Source organism: Ascidiella aspersa, chromosome 3 (assembly GCF_963924565.1).
Source record: "Ascidiella aspersa chromosome 3, kaAscAspe10.2, whole genome shotgun sequence".
Lineage (NCBI taxonomy): Eukaryota > Metazoa > Chordata > Ascidiacea > Phlebobranchia > Ascidiidae > Ascidiella > Ascidiella aspersa.
The window spans coordinates 2,593,467-2,608,991 of record NC_139449.1 but is presented as its reverse complement, the minus strand read 5'-3'; the positions used below and the strand labels follow the sequence as shown (position 1 = coordinate 2,608,991).

General features: G+C 37.3%; 2 non-coding genes across 2 annotated transcripts; both read right to left on the bottom strand.

Annotated features, from left to right (window-relative positions):
* Nucleotides 1-12,514: 12,514 nt before the first annotated feature.
* Trnaa-ggc (transfer RNA alanine (anticodon GGC)) lies at nt 12,515-12,589 on the bottom strand. Its single transcript has one exon. It is a non-coding gene; the product is annotated as a tRNA-Ala (tRNA).
* Nucleotides 12,590-12,869: 280 nt separating this feature from the next.
* Trnaa-ggc (transfer RNA alanine (anticodon GGC)) lies at nt 12,870-12,944 on the bottom strand. The gene has a single exon. It is a non-coding gene; the product is annotated as a tRNA-Ala (tRNA).
* Between the last annotated feature and the right edge of the window lie 2,581 nt (nt 12,945-15,525).

Genomic DNA, 15,525 nt, shown 5'->3' with positions numbered 1-15,525 from the left:
ATAAACCTAAAAATGTTACGCAGACAGAGTCGAGGAGAAAGTCCACAGTTTATGTTTGGACTTAAAGAATGGAGAGCATAACGTCTCTGGAATCTACAAGATCACCATATCTTCACTGACAGAAGTCGAAGTTAGTAGCTTTTATTATTTTAAAGTGTATAGCAGTGGTCATCAAACGTTTTTATAAAAAGCCGGGGGCTGGCTAACTGAAAAGATTAACGATGGCGGGCCGGGTATATAATTTTTTTTCAAAATCTGTGCAACAAAACTGTAGTGAGCTTTATTAAAATTTCATTAAAACTTAGTTTGTACTCGCATATTCGGCAACATTTCAACTGTATTTTGGCTTTATTTAGGAAATAAGCCGCTTGACGTAGTTTGGTGGCGCCTGGTTCATGAATTAGTTTGCCTTATTTTCCTATTCGTTGCATACAATAGAGTCTTATATCAACATCCCCAAACACTTTTTCTCCCCTCACTAGTTTGTGTACAATCAAATCTGCCAGCAATTTGGCCACAAACCTTTTTTCGACGACAGTCACTGTTCAGTAAATAAATATTGACGCTGGCAATTTTCGTTAACGAGAAAAGTAAAGGGTCCGTTTTACCCCGCCTTTCCCAACCGAAATTACTTCACACTAGTTTTAGAAATACGATAAGCAATATAGAAAAGATGTCGAGAAAATGAAATTCATGTAATACAAACTAACCATGAGAAACATAATGTTGTGTCGTACTTTTTTTTAGATGTGCAACTAAAATCGAGTATACCTTCATACGTTAAACATCAGCTAAGGCAAACTTTATCTTAACGAACTGGTGAACATTACCTTTGAACAGTTTATAAAAAAAAAAGCAGGAAGAGACTGATCAACCTACATTTCAAACACGCTGGCTATGTTTTGTCACTTCCTATATTAGTCAATTCTTTAGTTAAACTGCGTATGACATAAGGCAAGGGCGGATGGAGGATTTTTTTTATAGTTTGTTTTTTATTTTGGGTGATGGGGGTATAGACCACTGCTTCTTAAACTTTTTTAGTTTCGCCCTTATTCACCCTTTTTGGTTGGTTCACCCCTGCAAAAATTTTATTCACCCTGGGGTGAACCATTCACCACTTTAAGAAACACTGGTATAGAAGACGGTATAGTATTTATTTCAAAGAGATGTGAGCATACTGACACGTTATGGGTCAACATAATATGAAAGAGTGATACAGGGAAACAGGAAACATTTAATGGCCAACCGAAAACGATTTGGCACTGGGATTATATTTGTTTTAAGTATCACGCCAATCGAATATTTTCCGCCTTCACATAGGCCGTTTCAAAGTGCTACCACTTAAAGTTTTACGTTTGCAAGCAGTTCTGGACCGATAAATGCCACGGGTTTTCGTCACCTAATAGTTGTGACACGCTTAGTCAAGTGTTGTGTGATACAGTGGAGTATTGTGCCGTACCATTACAAAAACAACACACAACGCTGCACTTTGTTTGCATGTCAAACTGTCACAATATTTGTTAAACCATCGGCTGTAACATGCGGCTTAAGCAAACTTTTGTACCACGCCAGTCGAGAAATCATTGAGTACCCTTCTAGTCACAATCATTGGTCAATAGTCAAGGGACAATTATAGCCTTTTCTGTTTTACAATTTACGTTACATGTTCTCCGATCACAGCGGAATAATACACATCAAATATATTATGAAATTCATATTTATAGTCTTATTGGAAAGCATTAAGTGAAACCGTTTGAGACACAATCAGCGGCAAACAGTCAAGGAACGACCAACGCCTTTGATGTTTTACAATAGGCTACACGTAAACGCAAAAAAACATCACGTGTTCTGAAATTTATTATTACCGATGTAGTGCAACGTTCCAAGTAACGTAATCAATTTATATTCTAAACGGGTTACGGGTTTGTCTGACGTTGGTTTAGTATGGAGTTTAGTGCAGAGGTTTAGCAATTTTCACTTTTAAACACGACAAGGATTTTTTCTTGCGAATGACGTACACGTCATTTGAAACCGGGATTGCGTGGTTGCTTGAATATTACACAAGTCAAACAAAACTGCTACTACACAAGAAGAGCGATTTTCATCTATTGATATGTTGGCTGGTGAAGCTAACACTAGTTTCTATTTTAATTTTTAAATCAGGGTGGTCCAAACCCAGGCCCACGGGCCACATGTGGCCCTCGACATCATTGTTTATGGCCCGCGAAGCACTTAGAATTATTGTAATGCGTATAGTTAAGTTTTATCAAAGAAATATAAGTGACCGGCGATCAGCAAGCATACTGCAATTGTTTGGTTATGATTACATTTTTCCGGTTACACTATTAAAGAAACCAGATTACTATCGCTTATCAAGTTCGAATCCAGAGGGTGACAAAGAACGCCTAATTTTTGTGATGTATTAGACCGGTTTGAAAGTCGCACTACGTCCTATATGGGACTTTTTAAAGTGGCTGTTTTGCGAACTTATATAAGTTATATTTGCTTTTCGTTTTCCGTCTTTAATATGAGCATAACATAAAAATACAGCCCAATATAAATTACTATTTCTGCCACTTCAAAGTAAATAAACGATAAAATATGCCGCGCTTCTGGAAAGTATTGTTTTACAGCAGTGGTTCTTAACCGGGGAGCCCTGGCACTCTATAGGTTGCCATTTTTGACGCTCAAGGGTGCCAACATATATTTCAAATTCTTTAGGATTTACATTTTTGCTCTAATAGTAAGCTACTTAAAACAATTTTTTGTGTACGATAAAAATTCCAAAAATGCGTTTTGTCAACCTTGTTGCAAAGGTGCTGTTGCAATCTCGTTTATTGTAACGTTACAATTAACCACTCAGCAAAAATACGAGCAAGGGTGTCGCGAACTATTTAAACTTTCCGTAGTGTGCCGCAAGCCAAAAAAGGTTGCGAAACACTGTTTTACAGGTTTTCACTATGACTAAAAGCTGACGCTCTCCGTGATGCAATTTTAGCCAAATTAATCTACGCTTATAAATGCAGTAAGCTTCTTCTAAATTGAAATTTTATCAAATACGCAATTTTTTTCGCGCTTCGCGCACACGTTTTGCCAGTCTGGTAGTCACTCCATACCATTTGCGCACAAGTTCAACGATAGTAGCAAGTTTGTGGACCTTATATGTCCTTCGACGTCACTTTTTGACGATGCTTTGCGGCGTCATCGTTAAACTTTTCATACCCGACCAAACGAAAATATAGCCTGCTTTATGTGCCCGCCAAGAGTATGCAACAAATATTGTGGCCCGCGATGTTGTCAAACTTGGACCACCCTGATTTAAATCATCGGCCAAATGCCGATGGCTAAATTAGGCTCGTACTAGGCCAATTAGTGTTTAAATAGTCACAGCGCGTTCGCGCCTTTTATGAGTGACCTGTTTCAGGCACAAAACTTATTTTTAGATTATATATTAATTTTGCATTTGCATACACCAGCGGTTCCCAAACTGGGGTCCGCGGACCAAAAGGGGTCCGTATAGCAGTTTCAGAGGGTCCGCAAGGAGAATTAGTCTTTTAAGTTTTTAAACATTAGTCTATGTTTTAAACATCATCTGTCATCTTTAGTGTCTTTAGTTATGCTTTATTATTCGATCATAGAGTGTTTTATGATGTCTATTGTGACATCATAAAGCTTCTATTATGCTGTACTATACCTGCTATTAGAGAATCGTTCGCATTAGTTAGAACAGGGTGGTCCAAACCCATTGGAATTTCAGCCAAATTGATCTGGTTAATTAAACCTTTTGCGCGAAATGATAACGTCTTTGTAATTTAGCGATTGGGGAGTATGCAACATCTTTTTTACGCGAACATTCTACGCTTCTAAAATGCAGTTTTCTAATTAAAATTTTTGTCAAATACGCAAATTTTTCGCGCTTCGCGCACACCAGTTTTCCCAGTCTCATAACATTCGATTTTATTTGCGCACAAGTTCGACGACAGAAGCACGTTTCTGGAGCGTATCGGTCAGGCAAAATTTTTAGAAAAGTTTGGGAACCGCTGGTGTACACGGTTTGAACCAAATGCAAAAATTAATGGGTAGGCTATTAACGGTTACAAATAATTAGATCTTTAGACTACGCAGATAAGTCACATAATAATTCAATACACCATCTATTAATGCCGCCTCCACACAGGCTGTAAGGTGTTACTCTGATTGTGGGAATGCATTAGGTTAACCGATTTCAGTCATACTTATAGTCAAATAGAATATAGGGACGACCAGCGACGTTTTTTACAGTTTAGGCCTAACGCCTTTCGATCTCCGCGTAAAGCATAAAAACAAGCAGGGCAAAAAGTGGTTATATGTTGATTGCCCCTTCAGTTTTCATATGAGGCTGGCAGTTAACTTACACATTATAGGCTATTTAAACAAAAAATATGTTAGAGAAGTAATTTTGTGGGGCTCATAAATAGCAAAGAGCGGTTTTCTCTCTATTTTTTCTCCCTTTTCATCGCTCTCTCGCTTTCTCTCTTTTTTTGCGACATGCTCTTTCTCTATCGATCTTTTCCCTTTCTGTTTTTACTCTCTCGTTCGTTGAATCGGTGATCTTTTTTCTCTTTATATTTTAGGCTTCTTATTACCCCCCTCTCGCTCTCTCTGTTTCTCGTTTTGTTCCTCCGCCCAGCTTTTTACTTTATTTCTACTGCTTTCACATTCCCACCTTATATTTCTCTCATTATCTTATCTTTTTTAACGCCAACTCTTTTATTATTTTACTCTTTCTTCTCACTTTTTTGACAAATAACCTTATTGCGCAGAAACCAAATGAAATCATTCCGCAGAAACGAAATGATACAAGTGCTAACGTTCCTTCACAAGTTGGAACACCTTCAGAAAGTAAGTGTTACAAAGTGACCGTGTGTTTTTCAGGGAGTCGAACCGGAACCGAACCTGAACCGATTTTTGTAAGATTGTAAGGAGTTGAACCGGAATTGAACCTATTAATTTAAAAGAACCTGAACCTTAACCGAACCTGTAAAAAAAGCGGTTTACTCCATCATGACGTCCGAACTTGTATTTTACAGAGTCAAATTACGCCATGTTCGATATTTTATGAAAAAATATGACTATTAATTGAACCAAACGTGTTTTTTTTCCGATATTTTTTAATAATGAATTGCTGTTTTTTTAATATGTCACACAACTTAGATTAAATGACTTACAATCCAAAGTTTATTCTCTACATTTATCGACCCACATTTTGAGATTTAACGCAACTTATATTGTATCCGAACCGGAACTTTATGAACCGGTTTTAAAATAACGATGGTCGAACCGGAGCTAAACCGAAACTTTTAAATTGCTCGAAACCCAAAACCGGAACTGAACCGGATTCCGAAAAAAATCCTTGAACCCGAACCGAACCTGAACCGGAAAAGTCAAACGGTTCGACTCCCTGGTTTTTTTCATAATGAAAATAAACCTACAGAAAATTGTGTAAGTCAACATCATAGTATAAATTATTTTTTTAAGTTGCCTGTACGACAGTTTTGATACAATTAGTAACGTTCGTTTATAATTAGCATTACATTCAAAGCAATCCTCTCCAACATTGGGAGACCTAATAAATGCAAGAATACCTAATAAACCTGCTGTTTCCGGCCATAGTTAAATGTTAAACGTAAAACGCAGCTAAATACTTTAAAGGAAAACACAAGGCGTTGTTTTTTAATAATCTTTTTGCTTTAAAAAATCATTCGATATTAAGTTGTATACAGATTCCATCAAGCCTTCGTGGACCCTCAAAAAACTATTCAACGTACCCCTAAGTGGTCAATGAACTTCGGTTTAAAAACTCCCGTCTTAGTATGGTTGTCCTACTGCACGATAACGACCTTCAAATAATTTGCAGATATGTGCTGCTCAGTAGACAAAATGGAGAAGAAAATTTACAAATCCTGTTTGGACTTGAAGAATGGGGGACATATCGTTTCTGGAATCTACAAGATAAGCATATCTGCATGGAAAGAAATCGAAGTTCGTGTCTTAAAAAAAAAACGAAATCGAAGAGGAAGGGCAAATACCTATTTTACTTTGGGCACCTAGACCTATAATAACATTTTGCGAGCGAAATAATCGCGAAATCTTTTTGGTATAGGAGCAATGAGGCATTTTACCTAAATCGCTCGACGTTAATTACACGGGCCTTATATAATTGCATATCTTGAAGTGCAGTAGTAAAAAGCAGCTCCTAAAAGTAAAAACTGATAAAAATACACGCACTTGGCAACCTGCCGTGGTGCAACAGTATGTAACCGTTTCCTGACATTTGTAGCCTGTTCTATAGTGCCTTCGTTGTGATATCGTAGCAGGTTTATGTTATATTAACTGGAGTGTTTCATTAATTGTATCGTGCAAAGCCTACAGAATTATTGGATGTATCAGAAAAACAAGTCAAACTTTACTAGGATTCAGACTATTGCGTCGTTTTTTAAGTAAAATTAAAAAATAATGTATTTTACAATTTTTGGATTCCAACGAAGCCGCTAAAAAGATAGCTGAGAGTCTTGGTTGAGACGAAACTACGGCCCTCAGGCCACATCCGGCCCGATAGGTCGATTAATCCGGCCCGCGGCTTGTTTCCTTACTGAAAATCAAGTCAAGTTGAAATATCGTGGAACGAAATTTAAAACTAAATTTTAATATCATTTTTAACTGTACGACTATTTATTAAGGCCTAATGCATCAGTTATTGCATAGTTTTTTATATTTCCTTCGCATAACAATAAGCTAGTTAGATCGAGTTCGACAATTTTTTTGGATCGCGGTCTTATATCCCAACAGAAGAAAAGAAAATCAGGTTTTCATGCGACAGGCAGTGTTGGGGCAAAACGGACCCCTCACAAGTTACTCCGTTATTACCAGCGTACAACTGATCTTGAAAGTAAACCGCTTGTTTTATTAATCAGCCTTTCAGTAAGACATTTTGGTACTGGAATAAAATTAGATGTTATATTATTATTTTATAATAGGTTTAGATCAGTTTTGCAGGAAGGCCAAACAATAAGAAATTTCACTAAGATCTGTTGTAAAATACTCGATTGCTGTTTGTTTTAATACTTATGAGTTGGTATACATTAGGAGAAATATAAGGCAGTTTACGTACGGTACGGCCTATTTATAACCATGTAACTTATATATAATTGCAATGCTACTTAGTAAAGTGCTATTTTGTTTGCTTTTTGTATGTTTTGGCTTACTTTTGTAAAATATTTTCAACCCATAAGGCGCCATGTATACCATTAATTAGATTATAACGTCACGTTGTGACGTAACTTGTGACAATATCTCTGGAAATTTTTATGCGCCCCTTAAATACAAATCCTTGATCCGGCATTTTCACACAACAAGGAAATTAAATTATATTTTATTAGTAGGGTCCGTTTTGCCTCGTGTAAAATTCGACAACAAAGGTTAACTTATGCAGAAGGTATGCTTCTTTTAGTTGTTTTTTAGCATCGGAGTAACTTTCAGTAAGACCTTTCAGTTGATTCCCTACTCATCACAAAATATTTTGCGAAACTCGAAATATAACATTTATCCCTTAAGGGGTCCGTTTTGCCCCGCCTTCCCCTACAGTTTTCCAGCCCTTACGAAAAAGTTTGTTGACCCCGAATTAGAAAATAAATTAAAGAACTGTTTTAGGTTTATTGTGACATGATAACTTCAGGAGGTGGTTGGACCTTAGTGGCTTCAATCGTGAACGAAGATCCACAACAAAAATGTTCAAACTACGACAGCTGGTCGCACAATTCATACCACTATTATGGATTTACAAACGGAAAAGGTAAGACTTGTTAATTACTAGTTGTGAGTTCGATTGTTCAGTTGTTCACAAAGTATGGGTCGCCGAGGCCCGATTCGAATACGCCAATAATTGGACTTTTATAAATGTATCTATGAACTTTTTGTTCAAATTAAGTTCGTTGCATCCCAACATAGATTGAATTATTGCGTCAAACCCATTTTCTTAATTTCGTCTTATTGATGTGAATTATTGTATCATGAGCACTATGAGCAGTTTTGGCGGCTAAAGTTCAAGCCAAGTGTGGTTGATTTACGGAACATTAAATAACTTTTACTATTTACATGAAATTAGATACAGTGACATGTTTCACAGTGTAATTTTTAAGATGGGTTATTATATAACTTTTAATGTAACTTTGTGACGTCATCCCTGAACGCTTTTTTATACTTTCAGGAAAAGATAATGAAAAATAATCTAAAACAAATCTCATTTCAAAAAAGGTAAAAATTCTAAAATAAAAAATTGGAAAATGCATTCAAGTGTTTAACGTGGGCGACAATAAAAAAGCGTTGTACATCCTCGACTTGCACAACCAACATAGTGTTGTTGTTTTTAGTTGTAGGAAAAACATTTTGGTTAATATTTTCAAATAACCTACATCTATTTGAAAAATTCGTTCCATTTTTGAACTATACTAGAGTACGTAACTTTCGTCTTCACGGACACCCAAATAATTATTCCACGTACCCCCAAGGGGACCCCGTACCCTGTTCAAAAATCCCTGTTATATTGCAATTTTATTGCAAATTTTTGTTACATTGCCTTTATTGCTTTTTAAAAAAAGGTTTAAGTAGCTGGGAAAGTGTGAGCTCTTTTGGAGATGTTTACACTGCAAAACTTTCGGACTACAAAAGCAGAGCATACAGCGGTTTAAAGGTGATATTCCTAAGTCATGTTTTAGAGCAAATAGATATATGAAAAATAACTATTGAGTTAGAAAATTTAGTGAAAAGCGCCCCAAAAGGCATTCCGGTAAAGTAATTTTGCAGATACTCCGTAGAGATAAACATTTCAAAAATGTTTAGTTATCTCCAACAATTTTCATGCGTTTTGGTCGAAAAATTATTTTACTTTTACCCCTGGTGAGTCGTAATTATGTTAAGAAAATATATCGAACATGAAATGGGTTTAATTCGAGACTTGTAGTAAAATAAGTGGAATATTGGTTTTAAGATTCATGCCAACAACATGCAAATCTGGATAATTATTTAGAGTTCCATTAACCCAGGGGTTCTTAAACTTTTTTTACCGCGGACCCCTAAATTTGTTTTTCCTTTGCATGGACCCCGGTAAACAAGAAATGCTCCAAAATGACGTCGCAAATTGACGTCACAATACAAATAGACTTCATGACTCTGTTATTTCGGTCCGAAAAATCTGAAAGTTAAATGGAGTCTAACTATAAATTCAGTGCAAAACCGTTTAATTTTTAATTAAAGTGTTTTCTTTTAAAAATTCATTACTTTAAGTATACACTAGTTCTTTAATTAGGCCTTCATGGACCCCCTAATATCAGTTTACGGACCCCCAAGGGGTCCATGAACCCCAGTTTAAGAACCCCTGCGATTAACCATAGCATATCTACCACGGAATAAAAAATAAGGTGTTATGGTTGGTGTTGTTATGGGAGTTAGTGATGAAGTTAGGGTGGTGATTGGGTAAAATAAAAAAGGCATGAGCCTTATGCTGGCAGTGTGGGTTATATTTCAACAGTTACAGGTCCTATTCCGATTTAGGCCTTATTCCGGCTATAGGTATTATTTTTGTAGTATCCGAAGTGTGTTTTATTCCGACAGTATGATGTTATTCTATATTTTTATAACTGGAGTCCATTTCAACACAAATATACATTCTTAGGCAACTGATATTATGGTGTCGCATGTGCCGAACTCAGGCCTTATGGACAATCTTGACCAAATCACATTGGAACAATATTACACATCCAACAAATTCCTCAAGAATTACGGATACAAACTGTCATCAATGTTCTTTAACCACGCAAAACTCCAAAGCCTAAGCATTGTCGGTCAGTATATAATTTTTTAAATGCGATTTTTTTAAACAACAAAACATAACTTTAGCAAAATTTACAAAGGGCTGTTCGCGTGATTTGCAAGTTAATGTGTTTTTAGGCATTGACGAGGTCATACTGGAAATACTGCAAAAAAGTCTCTCCATATCTTTGTTGGTGCCCAACTGGGTAGGATATCATTATGACGCTGGAATCAGTGCAAATCACATTAAAGATGGAGGCAATCTTTTTAATGTTGGAAACAAAGTTAGTAGAAGTGCACAGAATCAAAAAAATAGCTTCCAGTTCGTGGCATGACATTTTTAGAGCTGACGTCATGAATTGACGTAATAAAAGTAGTCACAAGAAACCATCTGTTTCCAGGCCAAATAATGTAAAATTTCAAAAGAGGTTAAGTGCATTGAAGGAGAACACGCCATAGCGTTTCTTAATTTAAAAGTTTTTTTACAAATTCATTACGTTTTTTTATTTTTACAATAACATTTTAATTAGGCATTCATGGACCCCTAAAACTAGTCCACGTACATTCAAAAGGTCAATAGTGTTAAAAAAAAACCTTTATAGTTGTATTTATACCCTTAGCTGTATAATTGAAATGTACTAATGTAACAACTGGTTATTTCCGATTGGGTTACCGATGTTTTAGATAAAAAGAAGCGTCGTAACTATGTACAAATAAGCAATAAAATTCCGATATCAATTTGGTATAGGATGGACACTGATGATACTACCTTTGTGTAAGACGAGTACTGATACTACCACTTGGCATCGGGTATCGGCTGCGATCCGATATTATCGGACGAGCACCGATACTACCACTTGGTATCGGGTATCGGCTACGATCCGATATTATCGGAACTTCCTATTAGTGATGTAGGCGATCGTCGTTAAAACTTTCTACAAGATGACAGTTTTGATTCCTGATAACCGTTTTTGCTAAAAGTTGAACGTCATTTACTTCGTAGCTGAATAATGTACGTATTTACGTTGCAGGTATATTTCAGCTTGGACGGGGCATCGTACACTCTCATGTCCTATGGAAAGTCTTATACGTAAGTGGACTTCTTTTGCTTGTTCCTTTAGGTAACCATACACGAATTAGGGCTGCGGAATCGGTTTATTTTGCTAGAGCCGGCTCGGAACTCGAGTAAGACTTCGTAAAAAAATGCCCGCATGCGCAGTACAAAATTTCGAAACTGATAAGGCCGAAAACTGTAAATTGTAAAGGCAGAAAACCACATAGGTTATCATCTTTACCAACCACGTGGCTTGTGTGTGGAGGAAATATATGACGCCCCTATAAGTGGATTGCGAAATATCCACTTTGTTTTAGTTACCGTGGAATACAGGCTGAAAAGTCGGAGCCAGACTTTGGACTGTCTGTTTCACGTTTATTTTCAACCGACTCCGCAGCTCTGGCATAAACGAAATCATTTCTGTGATTTTTTCCAGCTGCTTTAGTTTATGTTCGTGCATTTTGCTTTACAAAAACTTGTTTTTCAGCGACTCTATGTCTTACCACATCAGCAGTCTTGCCATGCAACCGTTCGTCACTCTCGCTTCAATTAACACCGTGTATCAACGTCCATCTACATTCAAGTTAAAAGTAAGGGTACCACACATAGCGAGAAACATCAATCAGGTATAGCCTAATTAACCTTTTTAAATTGTAAAACTAAAATCAATTAAACAAAAAACAATACTAAAAAGTCACCATCTAAGGTATTTTAAACTCTCATATTGGCAGGCTAATACTACTTTTATTATTTATTTAAAAATACTATATTCTATAAATGTCAAAGTTACTCCTTACAAATAAACCCAGAGTTTATGAAACACTACCAAATGTATTCGCGGAACTTAAGACTTTTATCTAAACAAAAATACTTAAAAAGCCTGAAACACCAAACAGGTAAATTGATTACCCCCAATTAAAACTCAAGGTACAATCAATTAATCAAAACGAAAAGTCATAAAAAAAATCAGATCAAAAGTACCGGTACATGAAAACTTTGAAAAATGTTGGGCTGATACTTTATCTATTCGTTTAAGGACCTCATCCAATATGTCGAAATTGTACTGAAATTAATTACATGAATGGTGTTTAGGTTGAGTCAACACTCTCATCAAACGTTAGTGGATATCACTCCACTGTGTACGCAAGTTCCACGTACAAAGAGGTATATTACTACGCACGTGGATTTCAAGTTTACAACCAACCATCGGCCCACCCCTCAGTGTGCCTTGTTATGTTTAGTATCGCGCCTAGAAAGGTAAGTGAAATAGCTCCAACCAGACTACCGAACTGAACCCGAACCGGAACTTTACAAACCAGTTTTGGGATAATTTTACCGAAACCGTAACCGAACCTGAAACGTTTTTGACTTCTGAAGTAAATTTGAACTAAAGCGAATAGTAATTCTGTCCGACTCGATAAATAAAATAGTTTTCATGCTTTGAAACATATGTACACACATATATGTGTGCTTACAACTGAGATCTAGCCCTTCTGAAGCTGCTTTTTTGACCAACGATAACGGCTTACGTATTATTAGTACACCGAAAAGCCATTGCAGACTCACCGAATCTGTCGATCAATGATGCAAGCAGAGCAGACTAGAAAAACAACTAGCCTGCAGTGAGGTTCGAACTCACGACCTCCGGTCAAGCCGGGACCGTCGCTCTACCAACTGAGCTATGCAGGCTCAGAAGGGAACGAGTCGAGAAACAACCATACGCCAATGCTTGCTCAATCTGTTAGTACAAGCAACTTCATAATGAAGGGGATCGCCAGTATCATATCATAATACAATGAAACATATGTACACACATATATGTGTGCTTACAACTGAGATCTAGCCCTTCTGAAACTGCTTTTTTGACCAACGATAACGGCTTACGTATTATTAGTACACCGAAAAGCCATTGCAGACTCACCGAATCTGTCGATCAATGATGCAAGCAGAGCAGACTAGAAAAACAACTAGCCTGCAGTGAGGTTCGAACTCACGACCTCCGGTCAAGCCGGGACCGTCGCTCTACCAACTGAGCTATGCAGGCTCAGAAGGGAACGAGTCGAGAAACAACCATACGCCAATGCTTGCTCAATCTGTTAGTACAAGCAACTTCATAATGAAGGGGATCGCCAGTATCATATCATAATACAATGAAACATATGTACACACATATATGTGTGCTTACAACTGAGATCTAGCCCTTCTGAAGCTGCTTTTTTGACCAACGATAACGGCTTACGTATTATTAGTACACCGAAAAGCCATTTTCATGCTTTATGTTTTTTTAAAGCTTTGCGAAACATTGCTTACAATAAAGTGTGTCGAGGCTTTTTTAATATTACTTGGAATTGTTTTTAATGATCTAAATATGATCACTTTGTTTTAATAAACGGTGCGAGTTCTAGAATCTAGATGTACGCAACTATAATGCCTAAAAGAGACAATTTGGATTATAAGTAAACCTTCATGTTCAGTTGTTCACATTATGCGCTTTGCTCGCAGATTTGGAATTCAGCATCACATGTGAACTTCCAGCGAACAAGCAATTACAAACACCCAAACCTCACGTTTGAAATATCTTTATACAGTGGAACAAAGAACGCCCTAGTGGGATACACCCTTTTAACCAAGTATGTTTACACATATTCCTATCTACTGTACAACTCGGTTCTCAAACTGTGTGTGTTTGCCACAACCTATTTGTGTTAGAAATAGGCATGCGTTACTATCTGTTATATATAACTGCTAAACTTGAGGCACCCATTTACCTTATGGCTTGTTTTAAAGGCGATTGTCAAGTTTTATTTAATGTTTTTGTAGAACCTGTGCCGCGATTTTTTTTGTTTTGTTAGTGTGCCGCAAATACGTTAGCAAAAAAAGATTTATTTGTAAAGTGGAGCAAACTATTGAAATATGACTTATGCAAAAGATGTGTTTACCATATGCTTACAAATTAATTCATTTACTTGGGTAATTTTTTCAACTTATGTATACTGTATACTGACTACCAGGTACTTTTTGTTCGCAGACGAAACGGTTATTCCTTTACGACGACTGATTTGGATAACTTTGTGAAAGCAATCGTGGACACAATAGGTTTGTTAAAAGCTAAATAAATCAATGCAAATATACTATCCAAGCTACAGCCCGTGTTATTTGTGATTAAAATCTTAACATATAAGGGTGAGGTTATGGCCGAACCAATATGAATATTTTAAATTAAAATAGCACCACAATAACCTTAGCCGGCTATGCCGTAACTTCAATTATACGAAATATCCTACTGAAACATTCATACAAAAACATGTACAACTGCAATTTGACCATTAAAAAGTTGTACTGACAAACGATAACAGAACGCATATCGTAGTACACCGGGAGCCTTTGAAGGGGCTGACATAAATCAGTTGGATGCAGCATACAACGGTGCTACGGTCGTTTCTCGACTTGCTCCTCTCTGAGCCTGTGTAGTTGGTAGAGCGACGGTCCCGGTATAACCGAGGTTGTGAGTTCGAACCTCACCACAGGCTAGTTATACCAACAGGATGCCGCAGACAACGGTGCAATTGGTTGTTTCTCGACTTGCTCCCGCTGAGCCTGTGGAGTTGGTAGAGCGACGGTCCCGGTATAACCGAGGTTGTGAGTTCGAACCTCACCACAGGCTAGTTATACCAACAGGATGCCGCAGACAACGGTGCAATTGGTTGTTTCTCGACTTGCTCCCGCTGAGCCTGTGGAGTTGGTAGAGCGACGGTCCCGGTATAACCGAGGTTGTGAGTTCGAACCTTACCACGGCTAGTTTTTATTGCACGAAATCCTCATTTGATTATCTGAAGTCTTCCTGTCTACCATCTCCTACAGTAAACTCAGACATCAAGGACATTCGAAACTTCCGCAAACCATCGCCATCTTTACTCACCCCCGTCAACATAATAAAGGGGAACATCTCCTACTCTCAGCATAGCGGAGTCACCCCTGGTTATATACAGTTCCGAGCATACGACACTCTTGGGTATCCCTATGCAATGTGCCCTGGCATTAAGTAAGTCAAGAACCGCTTAATTTGTGTCTTTTCAATTTGGTGCATATTATTTTTATATTACTCGTGTTGAGGCTCTAAATATTAGTTTTGTTTAAGCTTTAACTTATAAAAGATTGAGAACGATTAACGTGGTTTACTAACGGCAATTATCCTGCTAGCATTTTAACTTTATTTGTGCTTATTAGCGTAACCATTTGCCGAGGTTGTAAGCCCCATCCCCTCCCCTCTGCTTACGAATTGGTGTACGTAAACTAACGTTGCAAAGGATATGTCTTATAAGTAACAATGAAAATCTTAAATTCTGCTTTAACTGGTCAAATCAAAGGGTATATGCTTCTGAGCCCGATTACTTCTCCATGCCCTCCCCCTCCTATGGTATAGGGGTAAATCAACAGTTAACGACCGGTTAGCCCACTTGCAATTTAAGATAAACTTAAACTTTGTAGGATGGCCATTGAAGCACAAAGGCATAATGTAACATTCATTGCATCCAGGTTAGCTCCTTTGGTTAAATGTAACTACAACTGGTAAAGGCAAACCCCATTAGGCCTCAGGTTGGACACGATTTAAATCATTCACAGCG